Here is a 15,726-nt window from a genome sequence, read left to right as displayed (position 1 = left end):
TGCAGTACGAGAGCCATATGCCCACCATCTGTGTCCAAGAGCAAGCTGTTGGAATGTTGAAGATGTGATTTGTGTGCCTAGATAGGTCTGGCAGCCTGAGAGTCTCTAAAATGATAATGGTGAGCTGCATCCTGCACAATATTGTGCGGCAGAGTGGATTGTGATTGGAGAACATTAAAGGGGTTCATTGCTCTCCTCATCTGGAGGTGAACATAGAAGAAGAGGAGGAGCATGAAAATGGGGCACCAAAGCCTGACCAACCACTTGCATTGCTGCCCAGCATGCCAGCTTTACACCAATATCACCAAGTGTGAAAATTGTAGTTCACACCTAGTAGCAGAACCATCCACTCCCATCACCCATTCACCCATCCTTGGCGCTAAACAATCCTTCAACCATGCATACATTTATTGCATATCTGCCCAATGGGTCATGTATTGACATCATGAAATGAGTGAACAGATGAATTACCATGTGGAATGCAGTATTGGACTAGATATGGGAAGTGGTGCCAGTCAACAAATTTTGTGTGACGTTATACAAAAGGAAACTTAACAGCATAACATTTTGTCAAACGCCCATGTGCTGACCCTTAGTGAATTATAATTTCTTGAACTTGTACTTCCCACCACTTTTATATGCAGTGCACCCTGTGTGGCTTCAGAAGAGGTAGAGGCAGGTTGCTCAAATCCCTGTTCTGACTGCTGAAATGCCTTTGTTCTACATCCTCTGGAATTTAGAGTGTCAGAGGACTGGGGACTGCACCCCCTTTGCAGGGGCGATCACAACCATTGAGAGGTGAGGCAGCATATTGGGTACTGGCTGTGACTAGGGGGGAGGGCTGGGAGCTGGGTGGAATGGATGAGAAATGGGAGCACTTCGAGTAGAGTTCCCATTTCCCTGTTCCCTTTTGCCATGATCCTCTCCTGAACCCGTGCTGCATCACTCCTACCAGTCTGTTGCAGACCAGCTAGGTGATATATTGTAAGGCCACAGATAAAAGTACCTGTCATCCAATTTGGCATCTGAAGTCCACACTGCTGTGGTCATGGCCTGTATGGACTCTTTGAGAAGCTTGCTTGAAGTTCCATGAGGTGGCCACTTTCTCCATGGCTTTCTCACAATTCCATGCACCAACAATGCAACAGCAATCAAGTTGGACTCCTACATCCACTTTGTTATTGTGGAGATTGTGTGTGGCACATCTGTCAATACTAGGCTAAGTTGCAGATCCATCCCTATCATTCTTCTCAACAGTGGCCTGCAATTCAGCATCTGTTTCCAGTGAACAGAGCTTGGACAGGATTAAAACCTCCACCACACAACCACTGATGTTGATTCATGACATTTGACCTGCCAATGTCTGCTCATTGCACACTTCTGAGGAATTGATCAGTGGTGAAAAATCCAACTAATCCTCTAAATGGACCCACCGAAGGGCAGGTATTTACACCAGTGCGTGATTGTACATCTTGTGACAGTGGGCCCTCTGAAGGGAACAAGGTCCTATGAAAATTGTCCTCATGGGTGTTCACTGGCACTTGTTCTACATATGGAGGCCCTGTAAGACAAAATAAAGGGATATGAAGGATACAATTTAGCTGCGGCAAAGTGTTGTGAATATCTGATTCCATAATTCATGTGTTTTGGAGCTATAACTTAGTTTTAGGAATACAACTTGTAGGTTGGAGATTAAAGTGTTAACTGTAAGAATAATTTTCCATTTGTAAGAACCTAATAAACAAAGGGGTTTGGGTTAATTACAGTTAAAAGATAATGTGTTTATCTTACAAGGTCAAAGTTGAAGTATAAACTTAAACAATGGATGACCCATCTCTGAGCTTGTAATGGAGCCAGGTCAACCCTTACCTCAATAAAAGATTTAAGCTGTTTATGGAGGTCCCAAATGAAAAGAGGCTAAAAGCCGTTAGCCAAAAATGGAGTTCCTTGATAGGAACATCAAGTCTGGAGAGAGGGCAATCATATCCATTATAGATATTTTATTCATATGGATTATAGATTCAGCGTTGTGTTGAAGGTAAAAAGGTAATTAACTTACATTTCTGTTTGGAACATCCCAGGTGTGTCATGTTGCTGTGGAGATAGGTTGTGGGAGTTACAAAGTTTCTGTGTTTAATTTATCTGGATGCTTCTCACAGAAGGCAGTTGCAGTTTTGGTCTGGTGTGGCCTGCAGCTCACTCAGTCAGAAGAGCAAAAGAAGATAAATATTAGTCAGGTCTGCACCCTAAGTACAGAAAATACAAACTTTATTATTCCATGTGCAGAATGCAGCTGGGGACTTGAGCTGAGTTTGGAATTTGTAGGGAGGGGTTGCGGTAAGAAGCTGTAAGATTTGCCTAGTTTGAAGCTAGAGGAAGAAATCTACAGTGGTCCTCAGAACCCTGTGTCAGAAAGTAGTCAGTGAGTTAGTTTGGAAGGCTGTGAAAAGGCAGTTGCATATCTGCTGGCAGCCAGGACAAGAAGCTGAGGAGTCCACAGTTGCAAGGTCTTTAAGGAAAAATTGGAGGACCGCTTAGCCAAAAGCTAATGGAAGGAACTCAGAGAAAGCTGAAATGCTGAGGAGAATTGAAGTGAATTCCAGAGGGCTGTGGCATACTTTTGGGTTGGTCCCAGAAGTGAATGAATTTTCAAGACTCTTGTAGTGTGTAAGGGAACTCATGTGGAGAAGTAAAAGGTAGAACTGAGTTTATAACATAAGTCTTTATAAACTATAGTGTTAAGTTCATGGTGCTTGTTTTGTTTATTTTTTCTTATATACAGTAAAGCTTGTCTTTGTTTCAAATCTTGAAACCTTGTGGCATAGTTCTTTCACTGGGTGTTCAAATTTCTCTTTAGATCTTAACAGTCCTTACCAGGATTTTAATGAATGTCATAACCTTGAAGCTTAATGGTTTTATAATTCAGCCATTGATGAAATAAAGTCAGCATGTGTGTGCGAGAGATATCAGTAACTCTGTTACCTACATCTCTGAGTTCCATATCTCTTCTCCAATTGAGGAGGAAACAGGTCATCAGGGCTGCCTCCTCTGCATCAGTCAGCTGAACTAATTGTGGTGGTCCATCTCCTTGTGTCTTCCTTGTGTTTTACAGTCTCCTATAAGTGATGAAGAAATATCCCTAATCAGACCTGTGAGTGAAGGTCAGATATGCACCCAATAGATGCAGTGTATTCAGTGAGAGTCACCATGAGACAAATGCATCATATTGCATAATGATTGGGGTGAGTGGCAATGGTGCATAGAAACTTACTCCTGGGTGCTATCAGGAGGAGGAGAGACAAATGAAGCATGTGGAAAGTGAAGGTTGGATGCTGCTAAAAGTTGAGTAGGCATGAGAAGTGATGTGACGGAGAATACTAGGAAGACTGAATGAATGAAAACGGCATGGGGGTTAAACAACAGGCTGTAGTTGAAGCAGCAAATGCACACACATCTTCCTGATCTGGCTGGGCCATTAAACTGCTTCCTGCACTGAATCCAGGACATGAGCACTGCCTGTCCTTGCTGCTCACTCATTATCTACCTCCATCCATGCCCTCTTGGTTAGAGTCGCAGGTTTCTTCCTCCCGGGGAAAAGTATAATGATCCTCCTCTGCCACCGCTGTTGCCATCATCACCACCACATTAAATGTGGGTGCTGCCCTTATTGTTTGTGCACCATCTAGCATGAGCACCTTCAATTTCTGTTGGAGCAACTGTACCTGAAACTCATCTGAGATTGCATCATGCAGATTTGCATCATGCTTGATGCAGTTTGGATACTTAGAAATAGATGGTCAAAAATTAATTGGCATAGTTGAGTTGAGATTGAAGATTCCACCCACTCAGTTGAAACCTGGGGCAACCCATAACTTCGTAATAATATTGAGCCACATTCATAATAATATTGGGCATGTCCCTGGAGAGGGATGACATCCCATTCACTGGAGACATTTGTCAACAATTTCTTGCTAAATATCACAAGATGCAGACAGTGGGTTGACCTGTGTCATCATCTCTTTCCTGGGTGCCTTTGTCATGATAAGGGAATCAATAGCGTTTCTTCATCTTGAATGGATAAAAGGCCCGATCTTCTCTTAACCCCAAAATTTTGCAATATGCAACATGCTACCATAGGTTTGGACATCCAGTGGGCTATGTTGATCCACTGATCTATCCAGATAACATAAGTGGGACTTGAGAGTATCAATAGATGTTCAATAATGATGTGTATATGGCACAAAGCTTCATTGAACCTGTTATCATCCTTGACCCCGGAGTGACACAATGGTATCATTGGCCGTGGTTGAAGTAGGTAACCATGGTCACCAAGCAACGGTCCTGACACATTGTTCTGGCTGAATACTGCAGGTACCTTTGATCATCAGAAAAAACAATTATTGTTTCTATTGCAGCTTCCAATTAGCATACAAATGATATAGCTGACTTCACTCACAAGTTTTATATTCACAAACTGAAAACCCTGTTGATGAACATCAGGACATGTTCAGGCAGGGCCTTTGATTACACAGTACTCGTGGAAATTATGACATTGAATAAATTTAATAAATTTCAAGTGCTAAATCTCTGCTGTTTCCATTGGGAAGGATATGAAATCTGTTGCCTGCTTGAACAGGGCTGACTGACTTATGCCACCCCAGGTTACACATCCATGAATATATCCTGTGGTATAAAGAAAGGTTACTCTCACAGACGCTGCAAAGCCTGTGCCCCTGGTAGAAAGAGATTTCAGGTCTGGTGCCAACAGCTGGCAAAGCTCAACCATTTCTAAAGGAAACCACACTTCTCTCACTGCATTCAAGTGAATTCTACGTATAACCTCCTAGCTCTATAGTACCTGTAATGTTGATACCTATATTTCAGGTGCTGCCTATACATATGATGCTGGATTCTTAGGGTTTCCTTCCTCCTCTCCATGTCCATATCAATCTTTTCCTCAAAGCATAAGAACATTGCAACTCCAAGAAGGAAATGCATTTATTTGTAAGGTTAATCCTTTAACTTATTTGTAATTAGCAGCAACTCCCTTTTTATACTGGTTACCTATCAAAGTCACAAATGGCCCCACCATAACCCAGCATGAGAGAAGATCAGAGAGAAACTAGAGAAAGATGAGTTCAGGGCTAGGGCAGGGCTGAACTTTAGAGGAAGATCAATGGAAGGGAGGGACCCAAAAGAGGCAGCTGATCAGATGGTCTCGATATTGGTGACAAAAAAGTCCATCTCCTCACATTTATTGTTGGAGGTGATGGTGGAAGAGGCAGAGCAAGGGGTTTAAGAAGATGGTTTACAATCAAGAAACAAAGCAGGGGATTGATTATCTTTGCATTCTAGTTTGATCCTGGGATAGTAAGCAGTTTTAGCAGACGAAAACAAGATCAAATAGTGCTTTATGTGGTCCCACAGATCTGACGATGGTGGCTAAGCCAGTTGTCTGATATATCCTTTTAAGTCTGTATCCCATGGACTTAAGGGAGCGGAAATGAGGACCGGAGGGACAGGCCAGGGTGACAAAGAGTAATTTACTGGGGATTAGGGCTTCAAAGATGATGGAGAGGGTACAGTTGAGCAAATCAGTAGCTTCAGGAATGTTGTAGTGAATGGAGGGCTAAAGGCTGGACACTTGGGATTTTGAAACGGCAGTTGTAAGAGAATTGGGTGATAGTTTTTTTCCAGGGGTAAACATATTTACAATTTTAGTTTCGTGGTTTCATGTAATCAGACAAGAAAGTTGTACCAAAGAAAACATGGAAAGCACTTGTACGTAAAGTTATGAGAAAGTAAAGAAAAATAGCAATTGCCTTAAATTTCCTTTGGCAAATGTTACCGCATAGTGTGAAAAATGACAGCACTGATTTTTATTGTGCATTCCATGCTGTGAAAATCTGTTGCTGTTGGTTCTACTGTGGTATTTTTTTATCATGCCGAGAAAATTATGCTTTTTGTGGATTTCACTTTCTTCCCAGAAAGTTTAAAAAAAAAGAGAACATTATTACAAGAAAGAGAATACACATATTCAAAAAAATAAACAGATGACATTAAATGAACAAAATTTTAAAATAATTGACTTATTTTCATGCAAGATCTCTGACAGTATTTGTTAGTCTGCCAAGATTAATTGCATCAGTCTGCTTGACTTAGTGTAATGGTGTCCAATTGCAATCAAAACTCTGTCGAGGTAAATTTAGTTAGATTGATCAATTGTTAGTTTAAATGTTTCCATTCCTACTCTTTAAAGAGAGAACAGGTAACTAACTATCTCATCTTTCCATATTAAACTACGAAGCTCATCACAGCATCTAACTACCTTTTGAATGATTCAAGAATGTTTTGATCCCCACCACCCTACTTGGGAAAAGAGCTGAACACAAGAGGTGAGGTGAGAGTGACTGCCCTTGACATCAAGGCAGCATTTGACCAAGTGTGGCATCAGTGACCCATAATAAAACTGAAGTTAATTGGAATCAGGAGAAAACTCTCCACTAGTTGCATTCATACCTTGCGCAAAGGAAATCGTTTTTCTTTTTCCTTAATGAGATATGGACGTCACTGGCTAGGCCAACATTTATTGCCCATCCCTAATAGCCCTTGAGAACGTGGTGGTGAGCCACCTTTTTGAACCACTGCAGTCCATGTGTGTAGGTACAAGCACAGTGCTGTTAGGAAGGGAGTTCCAGGTCCCAGCTGTTGGAGATCAATCATCTCAGTCCCAGGACATTACTGCACAAATTCCTCAAGGTAGTGTCCTAGGCCAAATCATCTTTAGCTGCTTCATCAATAGCCATCCACCCAAACATTAGGTCAGAAGTGGGGTTGTTTGAAGATGATTACACAATGTTCAGCATCATTTGCGACTCCTCAGATACTGAAGCAGTCTGTGTCCATATGCAGCAAGACTTGGACAACATTCAAGTTTGGCTGATAAATGGCAAGGAACATTCATGCCACACGAGTGCTAGGCAATAACCATCTCCAACAAGAGATAACCTAACCATCACCTCTTGACATTCAGTGCCATTACCATCGCTGATTCCTCCACTAAAGAGCAGGTCAGAAGTGGGAAATTCTGCAGTGAGTAACTCATCTTGTGAGTCCCCAAAGCGTGTCCCCAATCTACAAGTCACAAGTCCAGAGTGTGACAAAATACTCTCCACTTGCCTGTTGCAGCACTTACAGTACTCGAGAAGCTTGACAACATCCAGGACAAAGCAGCCACTTGATTGGCACCCCATCCACCACTTTGAACATCCACTCCCTCTATCACTGGCACATAGTGGCAGCAGTATGCACCATTTACAAGATACAGTGGAGCAACTCACCAAGGCTCCTTCAAGAACACCTTCCAAAACCATGACCTCTACCACCTAGAAGCACAAGGGCAGCAGAATGCATAGAAACATCACTGACTGCAAGATCCCCTCCAAGCTGCACACACAATCCTGACTTGGAACTATGTCGCAGTTCCTTCACTGTCACTGGGTCAGAAGCCTGGAACTCGCTCCCTAACAGCACTATAGGTATACCTAAACACCACATAGACTACAGTGGTTCAAGAAGGCAGCTCACCACCCCTTCTCAAGGGCAATTGCAGATGGGTAACAAAATGCTGGCCTAACTAGTGAAGTCAACATCCTGTAAAAAGAATTTAAAAAAACCCAAGCATATAATTGTATAAAGACAGGTAGAAAGTTAAAAGATTGGAGAGAATATAAGGAACAGCAAAGGATAACTTTAAGATTAGTAAGGAGGGAAAAATTAGAGTACATGAGAAAGCTAACCAGAAATTTAAAGACAGATAGTAAGAGTTTGTATAAACATTTTAAAAGGAAATGATTTACCAAAGTGAGCTTTGGTCCTATAGAAAGTGAGCCTGGATAATTGATCATGGAAAGTAAGGAGATGGCAGGTGAATTGAACAGGTATTTTGCATCAGTCTTCACAATAGAGTAACATCCCAGAAGCAGCTATAAAATCAATAAATGGACGGAATGGAGGAACTCAGGAAAATAACAATCACCAGAGAACTGGTACTGAGCAAATTGTTGGAGCTGAGGGCTGACGGGTCCTGATAGACTTCATCCTAATGTCTTAAAAGAAGTGGCTAGTGAGATAGTAGATGTGTTGGTTTTAATTTTCCAAAACCTCCTAGATTCAGGGAAAATCCCATTAGATTGGAAGATAGCAAATGTAACTCCACTATTCAAAGAGAGGGAGACGGAAAGCAGAAAACTACGGGCCAGTTAGTTTAACACCAGCCATAGGGAAAACATTAGAAGCTATTATTAAAGAAGTTATAGCAGGGCACTTGGATAAGTTAAAGGTAATCAGGCAGAGTAAACATGGTTTTGTGAAAGGGACATCATGTTTAACCAACTTATTGGAGTTCTTGTGCGGCGGATGTGCTGTAATTAGACTTGAAAAGGCATTTGACAAAGCGTCACATCAGAGGTTATTGCGTAAAATAAAAGTTCATGTTAAAGGGGGTAACATATTGGCATGGATAGAAGATTGGCTGGCTAACAGGAAGCATAGAGTAGGCATAAATGTGTCTGTTTCAGGTTGGCAAGATGTAATGAGTGGTGTCCCACAAGGATCAGTGCTGGGACCTCAGCTGTTTAAAATTAATATAAATGACTTGGATAATGAAATGGATGGGATGGTTGCCAAATTTGCTGATGACACAAAGAAAGGTAGGAAAGTAAGCTGTGAAGAGGACATAAGAAAGCTACCAGACTTGGGAATTAGGACAGGGAGGGATCTATCAGTGGCTGTGAATATTAAAACTTCATTCAATGTTAATATGTACCAGCTCCTTCCAATAACAATTATAAAATTCTTAAAATAAGAAATTTGAATAAGTGATCAGCAAAGTTAAGCAAGTAGTGATTTCCTAGATTTCCAGGAAAATGGGCCCTCTGTCCCTAACTTTACAGTTTTAGAAAGACAAAGGGCGAAATCATCCTAGATTTGCACAAAGTGCAGTAGCACACTCTATCGTCCCAAACCCGCCATATTAATTATGTATTCCCGGTAATAACACAGTTTCCATGGCGGGAGGGCTCTCATTCGCCTGCCACATCATCATTTCACTGCTTCAAGATGCCTGGCGCCATATTTAAAGTGCAGCCACGTGCACACCTCTCAGTGCTTTCAGCCCATGACTATTGCAAAGAAGACATGGCCCTGAAAGGCAAAAAGACTGCAACCCCCAGGTTCAATGACGCAACTCAAATGCCTTTTGGATGCAATGGAGGATCGCCGTGATGTCCTCTACTCCTGCTCTGGCCATGAATGGGCAGCAACATCACCAATCCAACTTGGGACGCCTTGACAGCGGAGGTCAGCACCAATGCTCTTCAAAAGAGGACAGTCACCCAGTGCCACAAGAGGATGAATGATCTCCTCCATTCTGCCAGGTTAGGTCATTCTCTCATCAATCTCAACTCACAAATCCTTCACACCTCCACAGGGTGCTCAATCATTTCCAGTTCAAGGGACATCACCATTAACTCTCTCACACATACCTTCATTGTCTTCATCCTGTCCATGGGACCGCTCACCAGCCACACATGCCAGGCATACTTATCATCTGGCCTGGCAGGTGTCCTGCTTACATTCTCTCCATCTCTAGTATGCAGGACTAGCTGGCACACAACAAAAGGGAGGGGTCACCTACCATTGGAGGAATGCCCAAAATCAAGGTTGTAACGGACTTTGAAAACAGAGCCATCCAGCTGGCCGGCAAGAATATGGACTATTCCAGTGCTGACAATGAGGTCGGCAGTACTCTACCAAGCGAGGACCAGCAGTGCAACATGTATCACCAACCATGCTGTGAGTGATGTGTCCTGTTTCACCGGCTATGCCATGCTTTAATTATCTCTCCTTGCTTTCTCAGGCACATCTGCCAAACAGTCGACAGAGTCCACCACCAAGGGCCTCTATTCAAACCCTGAAGAAATCTCTAAAGAGGAATCTGAAGGCACCCTCCTTGGGAGTGCAGTGAAGGTTTACCTGACTAATTCCTGGGATGGCGGGACTGTCATATGAGGAGAGATTGAGGATTATATTTGCTGGAGTTCAGAAGAATGAGGGGGGATCTCATAGAAACCTATTAAATTCTAACAGGACTAGACAGGGTAGATGCAAGAAGAATGTTCTCAATGGTAGGGGAGTCCAGAACCAGGGGTCACAGTCTGAGGATATGGGGTAGACCATTTAGGACTGAGATGAGGAGAAATTTCTTCACCCAGAGAGTGGTGAGCCTGTGGAATTCATTACCACAGAAAGTAGTTGAGACCAAAACATTGTATGTTTTCAAGAAGGAGGTAGATATAGCTCTTGGGGCGAAAGGGATCAAAGGATATGGGGAGAAAGCGGGAGCAAACTATTGAGTTGGATGATCAGCCATGATCATGATGAATGGCGGAGCAGGCTTGAAGGGCTGAATGGCCAACTCCTGCTCCTAGTTTCTATGTTTCTAAGTCCCATCACAGTGCTCACCCTCACCCTCCATCAGCACAGAGACACACACCTTGGTGGGACCTAGCTTAACAGTAGCCTCAGGATCACAATCTGGTGAGCACATCGCACTGCCTGATCCACAGCAGGCGGCGGAAGGGACTTCCGAGGTGTCCGGCACTCGGAGGACTGCTGGAGGCCAGAAATTTGCTGAGTCTGAGTCAGACGATGAGCCTCTGAGCTTAGTCATGTCATGGTTGCTGGAGCTGCAAAGGCAAGGCCAAGAACATCAGGAAGGGATGTCTGCTGCATTCCTCAGATTGCAAGGCACGATGGAGGAGTCCATCCGCTGTCAGGCTGAGGTGATAACGCCGGCATGCCAATGCACCAAGGTCGACACTGGTAGAATGGCGGCCTTGGTCTAGGATGTCGCTCTTGCACTGCTGCACAGGCAGAACCCCATCACCGACGCCATAGTTGGCTTCCAACAGTGTGTACGTGAGAGGGGTGGGGGGCAGCTCAACCTCACTCCAGCTACCCCTTCTCTTCGAGGAGTCAGCCTGGGGCCCCCAGGCACCCATAGGGAGGAGGATCAGCAGGTGAGCTCCCTGGGGCCATCCACCCTTGTGACTCCGGACTGTCCAGCCAATCCAAATCTCCTCTTCCTGTGACCCCAGCAGCTCGAGTTCCACAGCTCGAGAAGGATACCACTGCCACAAAGCAGGTCCATGAAAGCAGGCCAGGGCCCTCCAGAGGGCGACCATCAAGGTCATCATAGACAGGGCAAAGCAGTCAGCAGACTGCCTCCACATCTGCTGTGGATGTCCAGGGAGCACCAAGGAAGGGTTAGGAAGGTTAAGATGATGTAACTCTTTCGAGTCAAAACGATTAAACTAAATTAACAAAATTGGGATAAATCAGGCACAGCCCCTAATTTAGGTCAGCTGTAAAACCAAGAACAAAGTTTAAAGGAAACTTACAACTTTAAATCAAAATGTGATTAAAGGGGTCAACAAAACACCCCAGTCCCCGCGCTGCCCACTGGGCAGTTAGAATGATGTAACTCTTATAGAGCAAGAAGATGTAACTCTTATAGAGTAAGATGATGTAACTCTTTCAAGTACAAACACGTTTCCATCTGTTTTTCAGATGAAGTTACATTGTTTCATAGTTTGCCATTGTGAGATTTGAACTCTTAATCTTGGGGTTACAAGCCCAGTACCATAACCACTTGGCTATTTAGGCCAAGCTCAAATTCAAGCCAAAGGGTTCTGGATCTTTCCCTGCCCAGATGAAATTACATTGTTTCATAATTTGCCATGGTGAGATGATGTAACTCTTTCGAGTACAAACCCGTTTCCATCTGTTTCAGATGAAGTTACATTGTTTGCCATTGAGTGATTTGAACTCTTGATCTTGGGGTTACAAGCCCAGTACCATAACCACTTGGCTATTTAGGCCAAGCTCAAATTCAAGCCAAAGGGTTCTGGATCTTTCCCTGCCCAGATGAAATTACATTGTTTCATAATTTGCCATGGTGAGATGATGTAACTCTTTCGAGTACAAACCCGTTTCCATCTGTTTCAGATGAAGTTACATTGTTTGCCATTGAGTGATTTGAACTCTTGATCTTGGGGTTACAAACCCAGTACCATAACCACTCGGCTATTTAGGCCAAGCGGTGAGATGATGTAACTCTTTCGAGTACAAACCCATTTCCATCTGTTTCAGATGGAGTTACATAGTTTGCCATTGAGTGATTTGAACTCTTGATCTTGGGGTTACAAACCCAGTACCATAACCACTTGGCTATTTAGGCCAAGCAGTGAGATGACGTAACTCTTTCGAGTACAAACCCGTTTCCATCTGTTTCAGATGAAGTTACATTGTTTCATAGTTTGCCCTTGTGAGATTTGAACTCTTGATCTTGGGGTTACAAACCCAGTACCATAACCACTTAGCTATTTAGGCCAAGCAACTCAGCAGCAACTCTTTCGAGTACAAACCCATTTTCATCTGTTCCTATTCAGATGAAGTTACATTGTTTCATAGTTTGCCATTGTGAGATTTGAACTCTTGATCTTGGGGTTACAAACCCAGTACCATAACCACTTGGCTATTTAGGCCAAGCGGTGAGATGATGTAACTCTTTCGAGTACAAACCCATTTCCATCTGTTTCAGATGGAGTTACATAGTTTGCCATTGAGTGATTTGAACTCTTGATCTTGGGGTTACAAACCCAGTACCATAACCACTTGGCTATTTAGGCCAAGCAGTGAGATGACGTAACTCTTTCGAGTACAAACCCGTTTCCATCTGTTTCAGATGAAATTACATTGTTTCATAGTTTGCCATTGTGAGATTTGAACTCTTGATAATCTTTTAAATGAAAACCAAATCAACAAAATTGGGATAAATCAGGCACAGCCCCTAATTCAGGTCAGTTGTAAAATCAAGAACAAAGTTTAAAGGAAACTTACAAACTTTAAATCAAAATGTGATTAAAGGGGTCAACAAAACACCCCAGTCCCCGCGGTGCCCACCGAGCACGGAAGGCCTCGAGAGTGCCAGCAGACACCGTGTGCTCCCTCTCCAGGGACATCCGGCAGCGAACGTAGCCGCGGAAGAGGGACAAACAATCGGGCGGGACTCCCCCATCGATCGCCCGCTGCCTGGACCTGTTAATGGCCAACTTGGCCAGGCCCAGGAGCAGGTTCACGAGGAGGTCCTCCTCCTTCCCGACCCCCATCCGCACCGGGTGCCCATAGATCAGGAGCGTGGGGCTGAAGTGCAAACAAAACATCAATAAAAGGTTTTTCAAATAACTAAAAAGGGAGTGCAGCCGACAACACCCTATGTATACATGGTCCACGGACTCCACAAGACCGCAAAAAGGGCACGTGTCCTGAGAGTCCGTGAACCTATGCATCCTCTTATTATAGGGGACTGCTGCATGCAACACCCTCCAACCCAGGTCCCCGATAGAAAGGGGGAGGACACCTCCGTAGAGGGCCTCCCATCGGGGGCCTCCGCCGCCGGACGGCAACAAGGCACGCCAGGGTGTGTCCGGTCGACGGACAAGGGCGAGAAAATGGAAGGTGCGCAGCAGCAGTCCATACAAAAAGCCCCTCTTTGCCGTGCCAAAAGGCACGGAGGGCATGTCCCCGAGGCGGCTCATATTGCGGGGCACCAGCACCCGAAGGAGGGTTCGGGGCTTGGGGCCAATGTGGAATTCTGTCCGAACAGGGGAACGCTCAGACGGAAGACCACCGCGCACCTGGGCCACCTCAAGACCCAAAATAACATCGGATCCGAGCACGACCATTCTCAGGTCTTGGATGGCATCGGCTGCGACCTGGACACTCACAGACGCACATCGCGCCAACTCCTGCGGGAGCATCCAGCCCAGTCCTCCGCCACCCAGCACGTCCCCGATCCTGGTCACCCCTGCGGCCACAGCCCTCCTCTCCGCCAACCACCGAAAAGGACGGAGGGGCGGATTCCTGAGCAGCGGCTCTCTGACGATAGCCACTACTCCTGACGGGGGAGAGCTGCGTCGCAAGGCGACCACTTTCCAGACTTTGATCAGGTCCTGGTAAAAGACGGGCAACGCCTGCAAGGAGCCACCGAGGCCCAGCTGTTCTATAAACAGGAGCTGCACGTCATAATTCAGGCCGTGCACCTGACGGAAGAAATACATCGTCAGGGCACACCATCTAGGAGGAGGCTCGACGTAGAGGTATCGCTGCAGGGTCTGAAGGCGGAAAGTCACCACCTGTGTGCGTAGGCACACTAGCGCCTGACCACCCTCCCTAAGCGGGAGACTCAGAACCTCGGCAGCGACCCAGTGCAATCTTTTGTCCCAGAAGAAGTCGACTAACAATCTCTGGATTCTTGTGACAAAGTCCGGGGGAGGGGTCAAAGTGACCAGCAGATACCACAACATGGCGGTGATCAGCTGGTTTATGACCAGAACTCGACCTCGGTAAGATAGCACTCGGAGCAGTCCTGTCCAGCGCCGCAGGCGAGCGGTGACTTTCGTCTCCAGTTCCTGCAAGTTTGCCGGCCAGGATTCCTCAGTGGGGCAGAGATGGACCCCCAGGTAGAGGAGGCTGGTCCTGCTCCAGGTGAAAGGCCTGAGCTCCTCGGGTAAGATGTAACTCTTTTGAGTACAAACCCGTTTCCATTTGTTTCAGATGAAGTTACGTTGTTTCATAGTTTGCCATCGTGAGATTTGAACTCTTAGATCTTGGGGTTACAAACCCAGTACCATAACAACTTGGCTATTTAGGCCAAGCGGTGAGATGATGTAACTCTTTTGAGTACAAACCCATTTCCATCTGTTTCAGATGAAGTTACGTTGTTTCATAGTTTGCCAGTGTGAGATTTGAACTCTTGATCTTGGGGTTATAAACCCAGTACCATAACCACTTGGCTATTTAGGCCAAGTTTTTTTTAATAAATTGTGACTCTTTCGAGAACACGTTTCCATCTGTTCCTATTCAGATGAAGTTACATTATTTCATAGTTTGCCATTGTGAGATTTGAACTCTTGATCTTGGGGTTATAAACCCAGTACCATAACCACTTGGCTATTTAGGCCAAGCGGTGAGATGATGTAACTGTTTTGACTACAAACCCATTTCCATCTGTTTCAGATGAAGTTACATTGTTTCATAGTTTGCCATTGTGAGATTTGAACTCTTGATCTTGGGGTTACAAACCCAGTACCATAACCACTTGGCTATTTAGGCCAAGCATGGGACAACTGTTATCAGCTTGTAACTCTTTCGAGTACAAACCCGTTTCCATCTGTTTCAGATGAAGTTACATCGTTTCATAGTTTGCCATTGTGAGGTTTGAACTCTCGATTTTGGGGTTACAAACCCAGTACCATAACCACTTGGCTATTTAGGCCAAGCAAGCCTACAGCATCTGGTATGCCCAGGCAGTCTCCCATCCAAGTACTAACCAGGCCTGAGTCTGCTTAGCTTCCGACATCAGACGAGATCGGGCGTTTTTCAGAATAGTATGGCCGTAGGCTAAATGCACAGAGGGCATGTCCCCAAGGCGGCTCGTATTGCAGGGCACCAGCACCCAAATGCAAATAACTCTTTCAAGTACAAACCCGTTTCCATCTGTTTCAGATGAAGTTACATTGTTTCATAGTTTGCCATTGTGAGATTTGAACTCTTGATCTTGGGGTTATAAACCCAGTACCATAACCACTTGGCTATTTAGGC

The 15,726-nt window shown here is 44.7% G+C and overlaps 1 protein-coding gene and 1 pseudogene across 8 annotated transcripts in view; one reads left to right on the top strand and one right to left on the bottom strand.

Moving 5' to 3' along the window:
* ica1 (islet cell autoantigen 1) overlaps positions 1–15,726 on the top strand; it is a 224,915-nt gene that overhangs the window by 99,776 nt on the left and 109,413 nt on the right. The window lies entirely within an intron of this gene.
* On the bottom strand, positions 15,407–15,526 carry LOC121276638 (annotated as a pseudogene).

Source organism: Carcharodon carcharias, chromosome 3 (genome assembly GCF_017639515.1).
Source record: "Carcharodon carcharias isolate sCarCar2 chromosome 3, sCarCar2.pri, whole genome shotgun sequence".
In the NCBI taxonomy this organism is placed as follows: Eukaryota; Metazoa; Chordata; class Chondrichthyes; order Lamniformes; family Lamnidae; genus Carcharodon; species Carcharodon carcharias.
The sequence above is the reverse complement of the archived record's forward strand: the minus strand, read 5'-3'. Positions and strand labels throughout refer to the sequence as shown.